The sequence below is a fragment of the Centroberyx affinis genome, unplaced genomic scaffold, assembly GCF_046629955.1.
Source record: "Centroberyx affinis isolate AG114_WGS23_722 - 3 ecotype Tasmania unplaced genomic scaffold, CSIRO-AGI_Caff_v1 ptg001969l_1, whole genome shotgun sequence".
Lineage (NCBI taxonomy): Eukaryota > Metazoa > Chordata > Actinopteri > Beryciformes > Berycidae > Centroberyx > Centroberyx affinis.
This window is the reverse complement of record NW_027280319.1, coordinates 18,648-39,272: the sequence shown is the minus strand read 5'-3', so window position 1 is coordinate 39,272 and position 20,625 is coordinate 18,648. Positions and strand designations below refer to the sequence as shown.

General features: G+C 41.0%; 1 long non-coding RNA gene across 1 annotated transcript in view; it reads left to right on the top strand.

Moving 5' to 3' along the window:
* The window catches only part of LOC139653786 (uncharacterized), a 33,499-nt gene extending 13,802 nt beyond the window's left edge, over window positions 1-19,697 (top strand). The window contains exon 3 of the long non-coding RNA XR_011696009.1: window positions 19,641-19,697. This is a non-coding gene — a long non-coding RNA (uncharacterized lncRNA). The remainder of the gene's footprint in view (window positions 1-19,640) is intronic.
* Window positions 19,698-20,625: the final 928 nt, after the last annotated feature.

The window sequence follows — 20,625 nt, the reverse complement described above, 5'->3', positions numbered from 1 at the left end:
TGTATGCAAAATCACGTTAAATAATCAAATTAATGTTCATCTCATTGAACCGAATGGTGATGTTAGGTGTGGTGTCAAACAAAGCGGAAATTTTCAAATAATATTCCTACCATACCTCATTTTATCAGAGTTTTTAAGTAAAATTTGCTTGTCATCATCAATTTAGACAGCAGAAATGTGTGTCACGATATCAAAATATCTTCATATCATCACGATATGATTCCACTGAAAGATGATAAACGATAATATTGAATTATCGCCCAGCCCTCTCTCCCCCTCCCATTCCTGAAAATTTTCCCATAATGGCGGACTCGATGAAGTTAGTGAAGTAGTAACCTTGCCTCCTACCTCTTCACTTATTATTGTGGGACATGTAACCTTCAGCCGGAGAATGTTCTGGCAAAGTGAGACTGGTAACCGGCCAGACGTAGGTACGGTTAGCTCAGCTGTTTATGCACGGTGCTTTGTAATGTTTGTCCTTGCTAGGCCTCCGTAGTGCAGTGGCTTTGCTGTGTGTTATTTACAAATGTGTCGCAGTCTCTGTCACCCTCCAGTGGTCGGAAAATTTATCTTATTGCAGCTTTACAGGATTAACAATACCTGTGGTTAAATATTATGCAGGATATGGACAGTTAGACAGACAAGGTGTAAGATGGCATACATGACATTTGACAGAAAAGTAGTAGTAGAGGTATAAGATGTCATACTCTAAGATGAACAGAAACTCTTTTTAAAAGCTATTCTGGCTTTAGATAGGTGGATAAACAGCGTTTAAGATGGCATAGTTTAAATAGGAAAAAAAAAATCCAAAGAAATCTTGTTCAGAGCTTCTAAGGCTGCACCTCCGGAGAAAACCTTGACTTGTAGTGGACTGGCAGAGCAGCTTGACTGTGGGCGGTGCGCTGCCATTCATTTTCTGTAGGTTACAGCAAGGGCAATGGGATGCAGCGCAGCAGGGATAATAAGCAAGAGAAAGTTGAAGCTCCCGTTTTCTACATGCAAATCAAATATCAGGGATCTTGAGAGCACCGCTGCAGCTGCTCAACACAAAGAGCTCAGCTGCACTTGCAAATTCACCCATCCTGCTTCTATCCTGCAACTTTCCTTCACTAGTCAAGTCAAGTTTATTTATATAGCACAATTCGTACACAGGGCAACTCAAAGTGCTTTACATGATTAAAAGAGAGAAATAAAAACAGAGATGGATAAGATAAAAGTAAATAAGTAAAAGTAAGAAAAAAAAACAAAACAAGAAAGTAGTAGTATTGCAGCAGCCACTGCATCCTATTCTTTTGCAAAGGTGGTAGATAGAACTGAATAGATATACTGTATCATAACTCAAAACGCTGATCTTCCAAATCTCTACTTACCAGACCATTCTTTGCACCTTCTGATGGCTTTTCTGAACAGTTCCTCTCAGCAGTGGAGCAACAGTGCAGCAGGGGGGGCAACAAGCATGATGTAGAAGGAAAAATCCACCCTAAAACAACACTAGTGCGCCCCAAAATAACGCTGCATTTGCAGTTGCATTTCTGGGTACATTTTTTTAATTGATGGTGTATTTTTCTTATTCCCGCCAATAACTGGCCAAAAGTAGATGATGTGACGTCACGTTGAGGTATTTATAGTGCAGAATCAGCCCCTCAGCAGAGAAGACATTTAGACAATCACAGGATAGTATCTGGAAGTCAATTTAGTATACTTTTCTGTAACTGACAACTTACCTACAACAATGTGAATTATCCTGATGTGGCAAACAATCACCCATCTGTTACTTCAATTAGTTTAAAACAGTATTAAGAGTTATTTACCGCTAAATCTGATGCTACTGGAGCAAACTGTGTTGGACTGCTGTCCTCTTACATGTTCAATCATAAATCAAGGACACTGTGTGTGTGTGTGTGTGTGTGTGTGTGTGTGTGTGTGTGTGTGTGTGTGTGTGTGTGTGTGTGTGTGCGCCTCGCGCTGTGTGTGTCAGCACTTGTTTGTATCAGCACTCATGTGATATGTGGGGTGTGTGACAAAAATAGAATAGAAATAGAGTAGAACTAGAAGGGCACTCGGAGAGCGCAGAGGCCAATTGCTTGTTCGTAAGGCTTGTTTGTGAGTCGGATCCGGATCTGCTCCAAAATTTAATGGGTTCTTCCTTGGCCCATGCTAATCCTGCTGACAAACAGACAAACAAACAAACAAACAAACAGACAAACAAACGGCACCGAATACATAACCTCCTTGGCGGAGGTAATGAGAGAGAGGTGCACCTGTGAGAGCAAAGCTGTGTATGTTTGCACACTTGCATGATGCCAATGTGTGTACTGTAAGTGTATGTCTACGCATGCCTGTATGTGTGTGTGTGTTAGGGCTGCACGATATATCGTTTCAGCATGGCCATCATGATGTGCGCATGCGCAATAGTCACATCGCAGGACGTGCAATGTCAAGTAAGGCAAATTAACTCAAACACGTCATGCTACGACTTTTTTGCTGCTTTATACAAAAGGAAAACTCGCACGGTTCTCATTTTCCATGACTAATCTACAAGAGAAGTCTGTCTGATATAACATAATTTACACCGATGTAAGGAATTGTTATAAGAGTAGCGTATGTTATTTTTCCAGCTTTCACGGCTCCGAACCGTAGTTGGGAAGCCTCTGGTGTTGTGCTAGCCTATTTTAGCTTAGCCTGGCTCGTAGCTGGTAACAAGCTTTTTACTAAAGAGTCCGGACCAACTCTGCAGTGGAGAACTGGCACTTTATTTCGGTACAGCAGCGAACATAATGCACGGCCTCTCATGACGTTCTAAGCTCTTTTCCCGCTAACTATGGTAACTTTACTTAGCATCCTGCAACTCACTCTGGCTGCGGCTAAAAACACACTCACTTCCTGCTACGTCACCCGCGCAGGTTACCCACAAGGCCACCTTCTTTAAAGGGGCAAGGCTTGATAGAGCTATTCAAGTCATTTGGTGAAAATTCCTGTATTTTTTCATATCGCAATATACATCGCAGAAAAAAAACATATTGCAATGTCAGTTTTTTCCAATATCGTGCAGCCCTAGTGTGTGTGTGTGTGTAAATATTAACGCATGTGTGTGCACGCTGCACTGTGTCTTCCCTCCCCTCTGTCTGCCAGCAGTGAGGCATCAGCCCAATCCTGTTAGTTCCACCCTAATCACCTGGTTTCTGTACAATAGGCTCGTTGGTCGAAACGAATCGCTCTGTCTGCCTCAGGAAATGCCTCTCCTCCTCTGGCTCCTCTTTAATCCAGCCGATACTGTGGAGCCCTTCCTTCACACTTCGAGGTTCATCAGTATTCACATCCCCCGACCATCAGGGGCACAGAGAGGACAGCCCACTGTAGGCTAGCAGTGTTTCTTAAAGCTGCTCTGGGCAATTTTGCACGTAGGCGGCCCCAAATGGCAGCGAGAGGTAACTATTGGAATACTGAGGACTTCAATACGCAGAAATCATGCAACGTGATGCCAGTAAGCTAAAGTTCTTCTACCTAATGTGTGGTGTGGGTGGAGAAGGTGAGGAGTCCTGGACGGAGCGCTCACTCGCTGCAAGTTTTGCTTTTTACTCTGAAGTTCAATTTGTCACTTCCTGTGCATGGAGAAGATTTCCCGCCTGTGACCAATGTGAAAATTAAATTTGTGCAAACAGGGCAAATCTACAGCACCTCAGTTTGGGAGGATCGGACGCTCCATTTCATTTTTGCGGTCCCCAAGGCCCCCAAGTTATGAAACAGCTTGCCTGAGAATACTAGGATGGCTGAGTCTGTCACTGCTTTTAAATCACAGTTGAAAACGTACTTTTTTTAAACTCGCTTTCTCCTAATTGTTTTATTCTCCTTCTCTCTCTGCTTTTATTGCTTACTGCCTTTTTATGCTATTTATTTTTATTTATTTTATGTCATTCTTTTAATCTTTTGGTGTTCAGCTCTTTGTAACTTTGTTAAGAAATGTGCTATATAAAAAAATTCTTATTATTTTGCTCCAATGTAGGGCGGGGTGACAAAATCAAATATCACAATATTTTAGATCAAATACCTCGATATCGATAGTGTGACAATATTTTTGGGATGAGTATTCGACAAATTTAGAAAATTAGTAATGATCATTACTAATCAGTAATTTCTAATCTGTAATAATATGGATATGATGAGCAGGTACAGCCAATCTTTGCCAATTTTACTCCATGTTAATAACTACAGAAAAAGTTATCACTTCACTGTAACAAAGCCTTTAAGACCAGGGAGAAGTGACATTTAAGTTATTTCACAATATTGCGATAACCAAAATCTCAGACGATATCTAGTCTCATATCACGATATCGATATTATGCGATATATTGCCCAGCCTTACTCCAATCCCTCGATATACTGCTTACACACATTTTGTACAAGTCTCAAAACCTCATCAAGCAGTCTGGAAGCAGTCAAGCACATTTCATTGGCTGATGAATCCGTTAGTGGGTGATGTTTACCTGCAGCTCCATCAAAAGTTCAACTAGTGTTTGATGACTTTTTTTTTTTTTTTTTTTTTTTTTAGACGTATCACAAATCCTCATGTGAATTCGGCCCAAAGCTTACAATAGCCTGTCTGGAGAGATTCCTTGTATAATGGAGAGTTTAAGTCTGAATAACGCTCCGGCCCTGTGGAGGAACACTGCTTTGATCTGAAGACTCTTGACTGACATTTCCCAACAATCCCACTCTAAACTGGTAAAGTTCAACCAACAAAGGTCTTCATTGGATGTTTCGTATCCGTCCGCCCTGACCTTTAAATATAATGCATGAGTTTCACTTTAGAATAATAGGAGGAGCAAGGCCTGGCTGCCCAGATAGAGAAAAAGCCCTGAAGACACTGTGTGTGTTTTTTTGTGTGTGTGTGTGTGGTTATAATGTATGTGTGTGGCTGTATTTGTGAGTGTGTGTGTGTGTGTGTGTGTGTGCGCCTGCTTGTGTGTGTGCGCCTGCTTGTGTGTGTGAGAGAGATATCTACTGCTGACATTTAGGGACATTTGGTTGTGAGCTTTGCTGGCACTGGGAGTTTGTTGGGGAATAAGTTTCTGAAGTTTTTTTTTTCCTGTCTAAGTTTCTGTATAAACCCCATCAGCTTCTTTTATATCAGGGGAATATTTTTAGAAAAGGCCACCTCTCTCTCTCTCTCTCTCTCTGTCTCTCTCTCACTCTCACCTTTTCCTGTCCTTTTTACACACTAGTGTTTCTGTGCACGTGTGTGTGTTGTGTACATATGATAGTGTGTGTGCATGGTTTTGATTGTGTTTATGTTTGTGTGTATGTATGTGCGTAAGTGTGTATGAGTGCATGTCTTTGCTGGGGGTGTGTGTATATGCATGTGTATGTGTCTGGATGTAAGCGTGTGTGTGTGTGTGTGTGTGTGTGTGAAACAGGCCCTCTGGTGTCGTTAGAGCTCTTGCTGCAGGCCAGTGAAGGGCGTTACTTTGCGTGTCAGATGATCGGCAATCTGTTGTGCCAAGGTGAACACACACCTGTCTGCCAACTGCTCTGTGCCAGGTGCACACACACACACACACACACACACGAACACACACACACACACACAGACACACACACACACACACGGCAAGAGGAAGTGACCATGGTCTTTCTCTCCCACTGCTAGCCTGCCCAAATACTCCGTATGCTCATCCAATGCCAACCTGTGTGTGTGTGTGTGTGTGTGTGTTCTCTGTTCGTGACACTCTACCCTGAATGGGCTAATCTCTGCTGGAAGGTGACTGGACTGGCAATGGCTTCCACTGAACTAAGCCAAGTACACACACACACACACATACACACACACACACACACACACACACACACATACAGTCACAAATACCCGGTCACCAGAACAGCGAGAGAGAGAGAGAGAGAGAGAGGAAGAGAGAGTCATACACTGTCACAAATACCCGAAGACCCCGTCATGCTCAAACACACACGGTTTCTCACACACACACACACACACACACACACACAGGCGGTGTGATTGGCGCCTGGGGACGGAGCTAGCTGTGCATTAGTCTCGGTCATCGGTCCGTTTAGACATGGATCGGTACAGTTTGGCTTCCTGCTCTCATATGCAGCCCTCTGCTCTCTCTGGTAAACCCTAAATATGATTGTTTGGAAACACATCATTAACAATTTGAAGTGAAGCTGCACCTGGTAAGATTTTTATGTGAAATTACCATCTAAATAAAAGTGTTGCTGCAACAGAGAAGAGAGTCCCATCATCACTAATTAATTAATAACATGCAAATCAGTATTTTTGGAGTGCATGTCAACTGTATGTCTGTCAGACTGGAAGGAAAATGTACACATAAAAAAATAAAATCTAAAGACTAATTGAAGTGCTTGATTGCACCATTGAGTTCGCTGCTCTGTCAGAGAAACTCTATAAAGGCATAGTGGAGGACTTTTTAAAGTAAATAATTCAGAATCTTTTCAGTCAACAAGTCCAATAAATGTACAGAAAAGGTCTGATGCTGATGCAAATGTGGTTTTAAATATTTAAGGTGTTTGGGCAATGCTTGATAGCAGCGTTCAGCTGCTGGCACACTGAGCTCTCTGCTTCTCTCTTTAAAGACCAGATTCAGGAATGTTTAGCCATTGATAGCCATCATTAAAGTCACAATGAAATCAAAAAATACTTTTTCACCTGTTTAGCTCATTCTATCATACCATACACCTAGTTATATCGTTAAGTCCCGGCCCAATATCAACCTGAAGTACAACACATTAAGGTAGCAAGATGCTCTCAAAATACAGTTTCATTTATACTATTATATTATACACCATAACCAAATTAGTATAGTTTACAACAAACTCTAATGTCTCTTGGCTAACTAGTTACCAGACCAGTAATCGTATTTGTTTATGGCTGAAGAGAGCAAAACTTACAAAAAAAAATCTTGTGGTGATGGAGCAAAAGTGTAGCAGTAGTTCAGCAAGTGTGCAGTAAACACGGAGACTCTTCATACTTGCCTCTACATTTATGACAATACAAAAAAGTTAATTTTTAGCTAATTTTTGTGTGGCGGTAGGGTGTTCAAAGTATACTAGCATAGGGACAAAAACTTCAGGGAGCAAAGGAGCAGAGAGGTGAAGCTGTTACTCTTTCCTTTTGTTAGTCTTCTCATATCTTTACTATTTTTATCAGAATGTGTTTTTGTTCTCTGTAAAGCATTTAACCTGCTCGTTGAAATCGCTTTATAAATACCTTGACATGTGAGTGAAAAGAGAAGAGGAGAGCTGAGCGAAAGGTTTCAAACCCACGCTGCCACAGTGTAATGAAGTCTCTATTAACAGACTGAACCCTCAGTAGTAGATTTGTCCTCCCATTAGTATTAAAGTGCTGATAAAGTGCGAGGTTCTACTCCGACTGTGCGTCTCCCGTTGAGATCCTCTCTCCTATATATAATTCACCAGAGCAGACGCCTTAAGGTCGATCTCTTTATCCCATTTCTTTCCTTCTATTCTTCTCTTTCTTCTTCTTCTGTCCTCTTTTATTTCTTTGTCTGTTCCCACTTCCTGCACAGCAGGGCTTTTACTGAGAGGCTTAAATTGGTACCTCAGACAATTCTTCTGGCTGCATAAAAGGAGTGTGTGTGTGTGTGTGTGTGTGTGTATGCCTGTGTCTGTGTGAGTGTACATGCAAGCGAGTGGGAGTATGTGCATGCCTGTGTGTGCATGCATTCATGTGTTCATCTCTGTTTATGTGTGTGACCTATCGCTTTTCATATTTACCACATGTTTCTGTGTGTGTTTACATTCCTGCATGTGTCTTTTTTTGTCTGTGTGTGTGTGTGTGCACTTTTATGAATTTACATTTTACATTTACCTATTAGGCATTTAGCTGATACAATGTAGAATACCCTTAAATTCGTAGATCACCAACATTACAAGCAACAAATAGTAAGGAGGTCAAAGGTCAGAGCCACAGTGCCCTGACAATATTCCTAAACCCATAGAGCAAAGTGCTGGGAAAAGAGATAAAATAAAAGAGACAGATAAAAGGAAAGTGTGTTTGTGTGTGTGTGTGTGTGTGTTGCTGTCTGTGTGTGAGTGTTTCTGGGTAATATCACGCTGCGATACCGAGCTCTTCACCCTCAATAGCATTTTGCAGGAAAAACGCCGGGCACAAAGAGGCTTCTCTCTGCAGGGAACGATGTGTGGAGATTACACCTGGCACACTGCAAATGGTTTAGACAGCTCCAACTCTGTTTGGATCTACAAGCTGCTGGTACACAGGGAGAGTGTGTGTGTGTGTGTGTGAGTGTGTACTGTATGTGTGTAAGCGAGAACAAGGGAGAGAGAAAGGGACAGTGTGTGTGTGTGTGTGTGTGCATGCATGTGTCTATATGTGTCTGGGTGAGTGTGTGCATCCATGTGTGTAAGGACATGTTCACATCAAGCATTTTTGGAGCGGTTTAGTCAAACTCTGGAGCGTTTCTGCCTTTAGTTCGGTTAATTTGTCCAGGTGAGAACGATGCCATTCAAACTCTGGCACCAAATAACAACACCAAGACACCTGGAAATGAGAGAGAGAAAGAGAGAGACTGTTTGTGTGTGTACAGTATGCGTTGCCATGACAATAAGTACATCTTCACCTGAGACAATTGCCATAATTTTGGCTCCACGGCAGCTTGGATGAGCAACATGGTGGATAACGAGACATGATGATGGAAAGAAAGTGAAATGGAAAGTTGATTGGTATTTGGGGAGACGCCACGATTCAGTCAAAACTTGAAGGCACATACTGTAACTGAAATGTGTTGAAACTGGCAGGAGAAGCGTAGGCACAAAAACTGATGTGAGCATCGCTGTCAGGTCATATTGGTATGAGATATGGATTACATCCTAGAAAAGATATGAACATTCATCCAATGAGCATGAAGGCCTGAGGTGTGAACATAGCCTCAGACAAAGAGAGTGAGAGAGAGGTAAAAACTAGTAAGGAGATCTGAGGAATATCCTTGCCATTATAAAGCTAATAGCACTGTCTCATTGCGATGGAAATGGCCTTTTCACAGACTGTTTAAAAAGGCGCTCATTGTTGAAGAGTCAAACAACAACAATAGGGAAAGTTGTACAGTTCTACAGTTGTGATGTAATCACTGTTATTTTATGATCCAAGACTAGTCTGAACCATTGTGCTAAATTATAGGACGGGGTACGTTTTGGATCCGTGTCTTACTTTTAGCGAGGATAAAGAATAGAGTCCAATACAGCAGAGCAGCTCAGATCAGAACAGAACAGAATGTAGTACAATTACGAATAGAAAGGAGGAGAGGAGGAAATGGAAGGAGAGAGGAAGGGAAAGGAGAAGAGGGGAGGGTGGATGCAATTTCTTGCTTTGCTTTCAGCTAGTGTGAAAAATGGATTAGAATACAGTGGAATACAGTTTGTTTTATTGCAAGCTCAATAGAATAGAATAGAATATAGTAGAATTACAATACAGCAGGAAGGGGAGGAAAGGAGAGAAGAGGAACAAATCAGACAGAAAAGATAGCTGAAGGTACAAAGAGCAGGGAGTGGAGGAGGAGGAAGGATGGGAAAAAGAGAAGAGGAAAAGCTTGAGAAACTCTAAGCTGACCTCTGACCTTTATAACATTTATGGAAAGCAGATTGAACTGAAAAATAAGACTACTGGGAGTGAAAGTAGAGGCTAATCGAGGCTCGTTACACATGAATCTGGTAACAACTTCTCCTCCGCAGTACTTGACATGCTGACCTCCATGTGTTCATAAACCATAATTGATGAACCAGGGGGATCGGCGCTAAGAGCTCATGTTGAGAAGAGTGCGCTAAATGAGCCGAAAGAGTGAAACATCACATTAGGCATGATGCAATCTCTTTCAAGTGTTTTAAGCCTTGACACAAGCTTTTGTAAAGTGTTTTAAAGCTTGATAGCAGTGATTTTGATATGCCTTTATAAGTGCTTTAAGCTCGATATGCCGTTTTAAAGAATGATACGGCCTTAATTCACGAGTGTGACTAAGTCGACACCGCCCACTGCCTCTATAAGCAGGGTTTAGCGAGGACACTCTCTCACTTTATACTGTACCGCAACTTTTTGTTCCTTACACAGCAAATGCCCCGCTACTGAACTAAAAGTGTATTTTTAATATCATGGCCTCAGTTCTACCTCTCAGATTTAAGATTGGATGCTTGAACCCTAACAGTGAATCCTGTATATAGTGACTTATGTTAAGAGTTTGAGTTCATTTCAAGCACTGTTTGTTCCCTAAAACTGTAATTCTACCTCTCTGATCTAAGATTGGACACTAACACATGGAGTGAATGTACTTTAAGCTATATATATATTTTTTTTTAGAATAGCTGGTTTACTGAAACCAGCTTGTCAAATTGAGACACCACTTACGTCAAATCTTTTCCCATCCTGAACCTGAAACCAGCTTTTTTTTTTTTTTTTTTTTTGACAGATAATCTTATGCAGATTTGATGTGGTTGGGCTGCTTGGTGAAAGCCAGATTACAGTGAAATGACCCGTTCTCTTCTCATTTGGTCATTTTGACTGTCTGTAATGCTTCCAAATCTCCAGATAAAAGTCCCAGCCATAGTTAGAATTATCTAGACAAAGTTGACTGAGCATGCATACTCTTTTTTTAGCGACACCCTGCTTCACTTCCACACACACATGTAGAACCCCACATAAAGTCAGAACAAATCAAGGGTCCAGTATCAATTTAATATCTTAAAGAAAACTAAATATCTAGGACTTTTTAATGCAATATGGTTTTAATAGGATAAAAACTTGGTAAGAGCATCATGAGATTGATTTCTATAATCAATAAATTCAATAATTCAATAATTCAATAATAAATTCAATTTCAATAAATTCAATCATTCCATACAAATTCAGAAAACAGAATTTAAATTCAGTCGTCTGCTGGAACAAATCTCATCACTTTCAATCTGAGTCATTTACATAAACACAAGATCTCAAGTCAAGACTTTAGAAACATTTTGAAGACATCAAAGCACAAGTCAAAGTCAAGTCCCAAGTCACCAGAACCCAAGTCAAGTCTCAAGTCTTCTCTTCATGCATCAAGGCAAGTCTCAAGCAATTAAAATTGTGATTCGAGTCCAAGTCATGTGACTCGAGTCCCCACCTCTGGCTTCCAGGTTTAAATGAATGTCACCTTCCTACCCAACCAGCTGTCTACAGCCTATTGTATTTCTGAGGTGAACACCAGTCGTGAGTTTGGGTTAACGCCATAAGAAGTTCTTCATCCGTTCTTCTTGGTTTATCCCCTGAATATTAAAGTCAGAACTCGACTCCAAGACAAAGTTCTCTGAAGTTTTTCTTGTACACCTCAGCATGTTTTCCGTGATGCAGAGAGACATGTTTTCTTCCTGCCTCTGTTTCCCAGGCATCATCTCTGTGTCTGTGTCTCTTTTTTGGAGCGTCTGGGTCCAGAAACACCGACTTAAATCATTTATGACCGAGGGCGTTTTCACCAGCACCCAGCAGCAAGGTTACAAAGACCATCAATTATTTAACGGTCTAGCAAAGAGAAAGGAAAGGGAGAGACAGTGTGTGTGTGTGTGTTTGTGTAGGTTTACACTGATGCATTGGGCCAATATTGGTCTTTTATTAAATATTGGATACTTCTGATATGATGGAGGTTCCTCCCTGACCACGGACCATCAGACCAAAGATGCTGAATTTGGCACAAATAATCGTTTATCAACGACTTCAGTCTAAAAATATCAGTATCCGTATCAGCCTTCAAAAACCTGCATCAGTTGAACCCTAATGGGGGATATAAAGGAGAGATAGAGAGAGAGAGTAGAGATATAAAGAGGAGAGAGAGTAAACTAACCCGAAGTAAGTGGTTTTTGTACCAAACTCTCGAGTCAGCAGTGTTGTCAGAGAGAAAGAGGAAGATAGATGGAGGCAGAGAGAGAAAGGAGAGCCGTCAGATCAGGCTCAGGCGTCTGAACCGGTTTGCCATGAAGGTTAGAGGAGTCAGAGTATCCATTAAGACAGACGGACTGGATATAATAGATGGTGAGATGTTAAATAAGTTACAGCAGCAGTGAAAAGGAACACCCTTATCAAAGGGTGAAGACTGTGCTGGTGTTGTGCTCATATGCGCTTACACACACACGCACACACACACACACACACACACACACAGTAGGAAATAAAATAGAACACTGTGTCCTTTGCCCTGAATATCGTAGTGGAGTATTCAGTGATCATGTTCTGATCACATGAAGAAGTCATGAGTGCATTTATGACTTCCACCGTAAAGTTTAGCCCTCAGACTAGTGTTCATTGTTAGAGACAATCATGTAAGAATAGACTTTATGTTGGTGTGTATTGTAGAACTGGTTTTGACTAGTTTGAAGCGCGCATATTACATTAGCCATATATTGATTTCTTAGAAAAGGATGAACAAAGCATCTATACATACTGACATGTATAGAGAATCTGACTTTTCTACCCTTTGTCAGAGAATATCCTGCAGTCCACCTGAGTGTGTGTTTAAACTTTTCTCTCCATGCATGTTTTGAATAAAGAATCCATGGAAGACTCCTGCAGCCAGTTGCACCATCTGAACGTAAGCTCGTGTCTTTGTTTAGTTGCACCATGAGACTTAAGGTACATCTTAACTAGTAGAGCGTAAACGGACCACTAACCAAAACATTGTCGCAGACTCCCCTGCCGCACCGTTAATATAGAACCCGTTAATATAGAACCTCCTTGATAGAACCTTCTTGTGCCGCACCTAGAGCTAAAATCAACAACTAGCATCTAAACATGGCTATGCGATAGCAACAGAAAAGGATTAGAAACCTTGGAAATTTGCAAACGTCTACAAACACATCAACAAATAGATACGTTATTGAGTATAAAGTAGGCTGGCATTAATATAGACAACAAGTGACATCAAGTGGTTTAACTGTTATTTGCAACGGAGCAAAAGTTAGGCATTTCCCCCTCATTAAACATTATTGATGGCTAAAGAAAGTTGTAGATTTGTTATTCGTCAGTTCAGTGATCTAAACTCATGTCCAAGATATAAGTCACTGTAATACTCTATAATACTGGCTAACACCCAAGTCTGAACGCACCACCGGGGAAGCCTATAAAATGTAGCCTAATTTAGGCTCTGATGCTGTGTGCGTATATCTGCTCGGGGAAAACGAAAGCGAGTATAAATCAAAATCGTCATACTGTTCAAAAGGATGTAATCCGTCACGGAGAACGTGTTGCCGTCATAAACCGCCCTGGATTTGTCCCTCCTGCTCCTCTAGAAATTTAAAAATGTCTGTCAAGCAGTTATTTTACGGAGGACTTTACACCTAGTAGGAGGTAGGTGTAAGTTTTAAGTTGTAACTTAAGTCTACGTTGTAACTATTTCAGTTGGTGTAACCGTTAAAATTTTAGTAATGCGTAAACTCGAACTTAGTGAGACTTAACGTTCAAAGTAGCCTACGTTTAAACTTAAGTTCAGCTGGTGCAACTGGCTGCTGAACCTTTACTCATTCACACACACTGCCCAATTACAAGTGAACCAGGGCTTGTAAACAAAAGTCACCTGGACTCATAAGTAGGTTGTTTATTGGACCGAGTTTTGGTGACCTGTCATCCTGCCAGGTTAGAGATTTTGGCAGCGAGGGGAATCAAAACAAATCCTGTAACTTTAGCTAAGCATGATGGACTTTCTTTTTGCTGTAATTTACTTTCTCTGGTGTTCATACCAGTGAAGAAGACATGAAGAAATAGCTGCATATGAGCATCAGTCCAGACTGCAGTTTCCCCTCGGTTCATTTTGTTCTTCTAGGCTTTATAAACATGAGGAACTGCTGGATATCACGTCAACATCCATCTCCTTATAACCCATAAACCCTTGTGCTTTGGGGTTGTTTCCTGTAGTCGGTTGGATTACGTTCTCACTGCTAACGAACCGCACCACAGTTCTCTTGTTATAGGACTCAGGCATTTTCAGGCGTCTCTGTGCCGTTATTTGGTGCCACCAGAGTTCGAATGGCATTGCAAACTAAAAGAGTAAATGCTCCACAGTTTGAATAAACCGCTCCAAACATGCTTGATGTGAATGGCTTCTAATTCAGTTTCACATCCTTGGTTTAAATGATCGGTTGTGAGATGGAAGCACATAAGCAAGACTGCATCATATCCATGAAAATCCCCCTTAATTTTCACATGAAGAGAGAATGTGTTTTCACTGTATAATGAGTGGATACGGCAGCCTAAAGCAGTCTCTTTACATAGCATTACTTTGCATTGTGTTATGCTGTAGAGCTGTGAATGCAAGCAAATTTTGTTTTCCCACCAATATAAACAAATGCACACACACACACACACACACACACACACACACACACACACACACACACATACATGATACTGACACTAAACCCTAGTGTACACAGCTTGGGGTATTTAGGTGGATAATAAACCAATGCAATCTCTGTACAGTGTTTATAATTGTCTCTCCTTGGACGACTGTGGAAACAAATAATTGGCTGTTATGTGCATTTGATAAACAGTAAATATGTGTTAGGAGTTATAGGAGAGGAAGGGGGCGAGACGGTCTCCTCATTATCATCGTCTCTCTTAGTCTCTTACTCTCTTTCTCTGTTTCTTTCTTCCTGCATCTGTGAAGAAGTCTGTCTCTGTGTCTTGCTCTCCTTCAATTTCTCTGTTTCTTTTCCTTTTTCTCCCTCTCTCTTTGTTTGTTGTTGTCCCCCATGATGAAATCATCCTCCGTCCCTTCGTTTGTTTGTCTGTTCATCCATCACACACAATATGATTGGACTGTGGCAGTGATGCATCTCACCACTGTTTTCTCACATTGGCAAGGTCACACTGATTGGCGCTTCAATTACAGGTCAGAACAAGGTGACGTTTGTGTCTGATTGGTCCAGAGGGGGACGGCATCATTCGTGGGCGGGACGACATGTTCACTGTTGCCTCTCTTCCTCTGTCTCTGTATTACTTTATTATTATTTTATTATTTTTATCCCTCTCCTTGTCTCTGTCTCTCTGTAACAAGCTGACCTTTTCAACTGAACTTGTGCTTCAACGCCAGCTGCTAAATTAGGAACAACGCTTGTTTCTGATGACCTCCTGCCCTGCACACTGATATACACACGCATACACACGCACGCACAGACACACACACACACGCACACCTACACACACACACACACACACACACACACACACACACACACACACACACACACACACACACACCTTGTACCAGGTAGCATCAGAGAAGAGCCTCGGGCGTTGTGGAAGCACTGACCTGTTAACAACCATCCATTTTCGAAGCTAACCAGGCAGAGACAGTAACAAGATGTACTGTGTATGTGCGTGTGTGTGTGTGTGTGTGGTGTGTGTGTGTCCATGCACATGCTTGTGTGTTTCATACTCCCTGGTATACATCTGAAGCTGCCATTATCATAAACACACTTCTCTACACTTCACTACAGCTGAAGCTGATTGGTGAAACAGCATGGGGCAGATGGTTAGGCATAATTTAACACAGTTCATCATTATTGTAGAACTGGTTTAGTTAGGGGTCTTTGTACTTTTCTAGGCTTGGACTCAAATTTCTAGAAATGTAGCCTCACCCTGGGAACCACTTTAAATAAAACATAGTCTAGCCTATGAGGACATATGTGTCTCATATGTCCGAGACCGATTTTGTTTACCAGAATGGGAAATCCATGCTTTTGACAAGTGTCAGGTCTCCCAACATTGTTTAATGATGTCCATATACACTGCAGTCTAAATAGCTTAAATGCTACATGAGCAGAGGTGTTGCAGTTGCATCACAAATCTCCTAGCAGCCACGTCTGTGCACAAAATAATGTCTAAATATATAACAACTGGGCTAAAAAAAAATTGATACCTGTGTTGTTGACCTGATCTGATATAGTAGCAGTGGCAAGTAGTCGCATGTTGTTTTGCTGCTGGCTAGTTAGCTAGCTAATAAAGCCAAAAACTGTTTGTTCTGAGCTGACAGTAAAGACAAAACAGTTTACTGTGTCACAGTAACCTACATTTGGAAACAAATCCACCTCATCAGGCTATTCAATTTTATGTTACTGAAATGCCCTACAGCCACACCACCACTATCTTTTTTTCAGATGGACCAGTGGGAAAAGGACCGGTTCCCAATAAAAAAAACAGCACAAAAATTAAACATGTCTGTTCAATTCTATAGAGAAAGCCAAGTTTTTTAATTTTTTTTTTAGACCAACCAGATGAAAAATTCCAATATGGCTGGCAAAGGGTTTGTTACTTGAAATCCTTCTACTTGCCTTAAAATTGTAGAAATTATTGCTGTATTATTGTTGCCACTTCTCTACAGCCAAAGAAGGCTGAATGGATGTTAAAATTCCCTCTGTAACATCATCATGAGATGCCCAACAGTGGAAAAAAAACACCAGGCACATAATCCTGAGTCGTTTTTAAAGCAGCAGCCATGCAGAGTTGTGGAGATAATACTGCTGCTATGAAAACTACATTTTCCAAAGTGTGTGTGTTCATGGCTCTGGGCAGACAGGTAATTGAGCGAGGTCCCTGAAGGAAGGGCCAGCACCTCTGAACCGCTCCTGTCAAACGCATGGCTAGCCACAGTTACTCTATTTCTCCTTAGTGCTATTGTTCTCCTTTCTTCTCTCCGCAAGTCTCTCTCCCACACCCTCTTTGTCTCTTCCAAAAATATATTCACACTTGAATAGCTAAGGACGGTGCTCCCTTTTGTTTTATTATGCAATGTTTGACCCTAAAAGGTCTTTTGAAAAGCATAGCAGAATACATCTTTGTCAGTGGGGGAAGCGGCTGAAATGGTTCCTAAAAGCGAGCGGGGTTATTGTGCGTGACGGCTCAGGGCGGCTTCGCTTCCTCACTGCCGGAGGCCGTGCTTTCAGAGACCAGATACATACATCTGCAAGAGTGCACAAATCATACAAGAAGGCACACACACACACACACATGCACACATCCAAGTCATACATACATATTGTGCATAGGCATGCAGGCGAGCAGCAAAGTGAGTATGCATATCCCGTTTTAAGGTGCTGGGTCTAGGCCTGTGAACAATATGAACATTTCATAGTACGATTATCGTGACCAAAATTATCTGGATGACAACTTTAAAGAAAGTACTGTAATATGCTTCAATCACTTAAAAACGAATTTATCATATCAATCACAAGACATTTGACTTTTCTTAAAAAAACTAAATGATAAAAAGCTTGTTTAGCTTATAGAAACTGTAAGGATTGTTTTAAACAACACAAATAAAAATCGAAAGAACAGTCTAAAATAAATGAATTAAAATGCATGTCGAATAAAGTTCAGCTGACCTGCATTCACTTTAATTCAGTAACTTGAATAAAACAGTTTATTAAAGTGCTCCCCCTTTTTGGGAAAATAAAACAATGACAGATGAGAGCCTGTTATCACGGTAATAAATATTAGTGGCGGTGTCATAACCGTTATTGTTTTTATCGCGATATATCGTAATACCAGTTATTGTCCCATCCCTAGCTGGGTCAACAATGGGTGGACAATGAAAATGTACACACACACACACACACACACACACACACACACACACACACACACATACACAAGGAGACAGGCAAGGGCATGCATGTGTCCTCATGAGCACACATCCACACACACACATGCATATACACACACAGGCATACATGTACAGTAAGTGCACACAAGGTCGCTTACACACACACACACACACACACACACACACACATGCCCCGTTCTTAAATAGATCCCCTTCTCTCTGCCTCTGCTTTTACTCTTCAGTGAAATATGTACTGTAGTAGAATATGAATGAAATGCCTTCAGTGCTGAGGTTCTTCCTCAGCGGGATGCTGCTGCTGCAGTTCTACTACCACTCCATGTAAATCCAAAGCTTGTTTTATTTTTCAGCAGTCAGAATATGCAGGGAATGTTTTGGCCGGTCATTTGAGATCCACACTTATTGTACTACAAATTGCTCAATCACTTCTTCTTAAGAACATTATAGAAATAATAGACTGCAGTGGTACTTGGGTTCTTAGAGTGTATGGTTTCCATCTATTGCTGATTGATAAGATACAATACCTGAATGGTTTTCCTCTTTCCTGGGAAAAATCCTCCGCTGCACCAGAAGTGATGCGTTTTACCTTTATGGAAGCAATGACAGCTTGGAATAAGAAGCCGCAATATATATATTATCAATATTGAGTATTGTTATATTACAGTGTGTTCGGCCAGTGCAAAACACTAAAACAATAACTGCTTTCCACCGAAGATGTCACCAAAATCATGGAAAACAAGAATCTCACAGATTATTAATGTCCTTGGTTGACAAAGTAAAACTACTTTACAAACTGTATATTTCAGATATTGAATAGTGAACTTCAGGTTGTGTTTTTTTTCCCTCCGCTATAATAGATATAAATATGAAGTCTTTTGGAATATAACCGTTAAATGTCAGAATCAGAAACAGCGGGGAGTGAAAAGCGGTGTATTTTTATGCAGTCATCACCCTTGCGATCGTCTCCATTAGGTCTTATACAGCCGTGTTTGTAAAACCAATGAAGCGAGCCGCCTCTCCACACCAGCAGCTTCTATTATAACCTCTACAGTACCACATACTTTACATGAATTATTGAACAGCGCACCTCCGAGACACAGTGCATGTTTTGTAGCTGTGCTGTTCAGTGCAGGTAGTCCTCATACCCTACATGCTGTTTTCCTGTTCTGTCCGTCTGTCTGTGTTACAGGCTGGGAGGCACTGGAGGGAAAACCTGTTTTATACTCAGTTTACATTAAGTTTAATTTTCATTTTTAAACTAATATGGACCCTTTTTAAGTTCACATAAAGCTTACATTTTACACTGACACTTTAGCCATTTCCCTGATGTTCTTATTCAGCGACTCACAATTTTATAGACTGGATTTTTTGAATTGTAAAGATATTGAATGCTGAATTGTTTTTTCCAAGGTGGATTTTGGAAATGAACTCTTCAAATGTCCCTGTGACCCTACAATGATCATATATGATGGACAAGTTCTATGTAAGGGAACAGCTGAGGAGAAAATGTGGAAAAGGTTTTTTGTCAAAAGCATGAGACATATAAAGTATGGCGATAAAGTACAGTGTTCTCCAGAATAAATCTAGTGGCCTGGACTGCCCTTGGGTTTAAATGCCAGAATGCTAAAAATGCTAACATGCCATTCATGAAGAAACATGAAGAAACGGTTTTCCATTTAAAAGTGGAAAGTGCAAAGTGGAAAATGTGAGGTTATCCCCTTGAATCAGACATGTGTATGCCTTCGCAGTGCTGAGAGAAATTATACAGTGAATGCGGGTGCAGAAATGTACTGTCAAGCCTTCTGGAGGTGTTGTGGGCCAAATTCAATGAAATAACTGCCATGGGAGCGAGGGGCCCACTTGACATACTGGCTCTCATCTAACCATCTAAACCAGGTTTCTACATTGACGCTTGCCATAGCATAACAGCACAAGGGAGAGTTACATTAGATCCTGGTTCTAACTGTATGTGTTTTCCCTTTTCTCTCTCTGTCTCTGCAGGGAATCTTCCCAGCCAGCTACATTCACCTGAAGAAAGCCATCGTCACCAACCGAGGGTAAGTCACCAATAGGGCTGCAACTAACGATTATTTTCATTGTCGATTAAAATGCTGATTATTTTCTCGATTAATCGATTAGTTGTTTGGTCTATAAAATGTCAGAAAATGGTGAAAAATGTCGATCAGTGTTTCCCAAAGCCCAAGATGACGTCCTCAAATGTCTTGTTTTGCCCACAACCCAAAGATATTCAGTTTACTGTCATAGAGGAGTAAAGAAACCAGAAAATATTCACATTTAAGAAGCTGGAATTAGAGAATTTTGACTTGAAATGTTAAAATCTCATATCCTGCATTTCTTTTGTGTTCGTGAAAATACGCTTTCTGTTTTTGGGATTGCATTGGTGCAAATGTGACATAGCAATTTTGCATATTCATTTTTCTTTTTGTCTTTTCTCTTAGAAGCTAAATACTGGACAACTTCAATTAAAAGCCGAGCCCCAATTAAACAGCGAGTCCCTTTTACTGGCCGGGTGTGGCTACATGTTTTGACAAATAAAGGCCGGTCTCAATTAGAAGCCGGTTGCCATTGACGCTGTGAAGCAGTTTATTTATTTTTTTTACTTGCATTCAAACATCAGTCACACTTGCTGATCGCCATGGCAGCACAGAGAAAAAAGTACGACCTGAAATTCAAGCTGTCTGTTGTCAAATTTGCTGAACAAAACTCAGGAGAAGCAGCAGCAAGACATTTCTCTGTTGAATAGTACAACCTCTTGCTGCCATAAACTTTTTTCGGCTTTCATCCTTTCTAATGTAGGCTACCGGTATTTTGATACAGGGCTCTCCCTCTCTCTCTCTCTCTCTCTCTCTCTCTCTCTCTCTCTCTCTCTCTCTCTCTCTCTCTCTCTCTCTCTCTCTCTCTCTCTCTCTGAGGTTGGCCTAGATGCGCTGTCTCTCGGAGCGAGATCAAATGAATGATTCGTAAT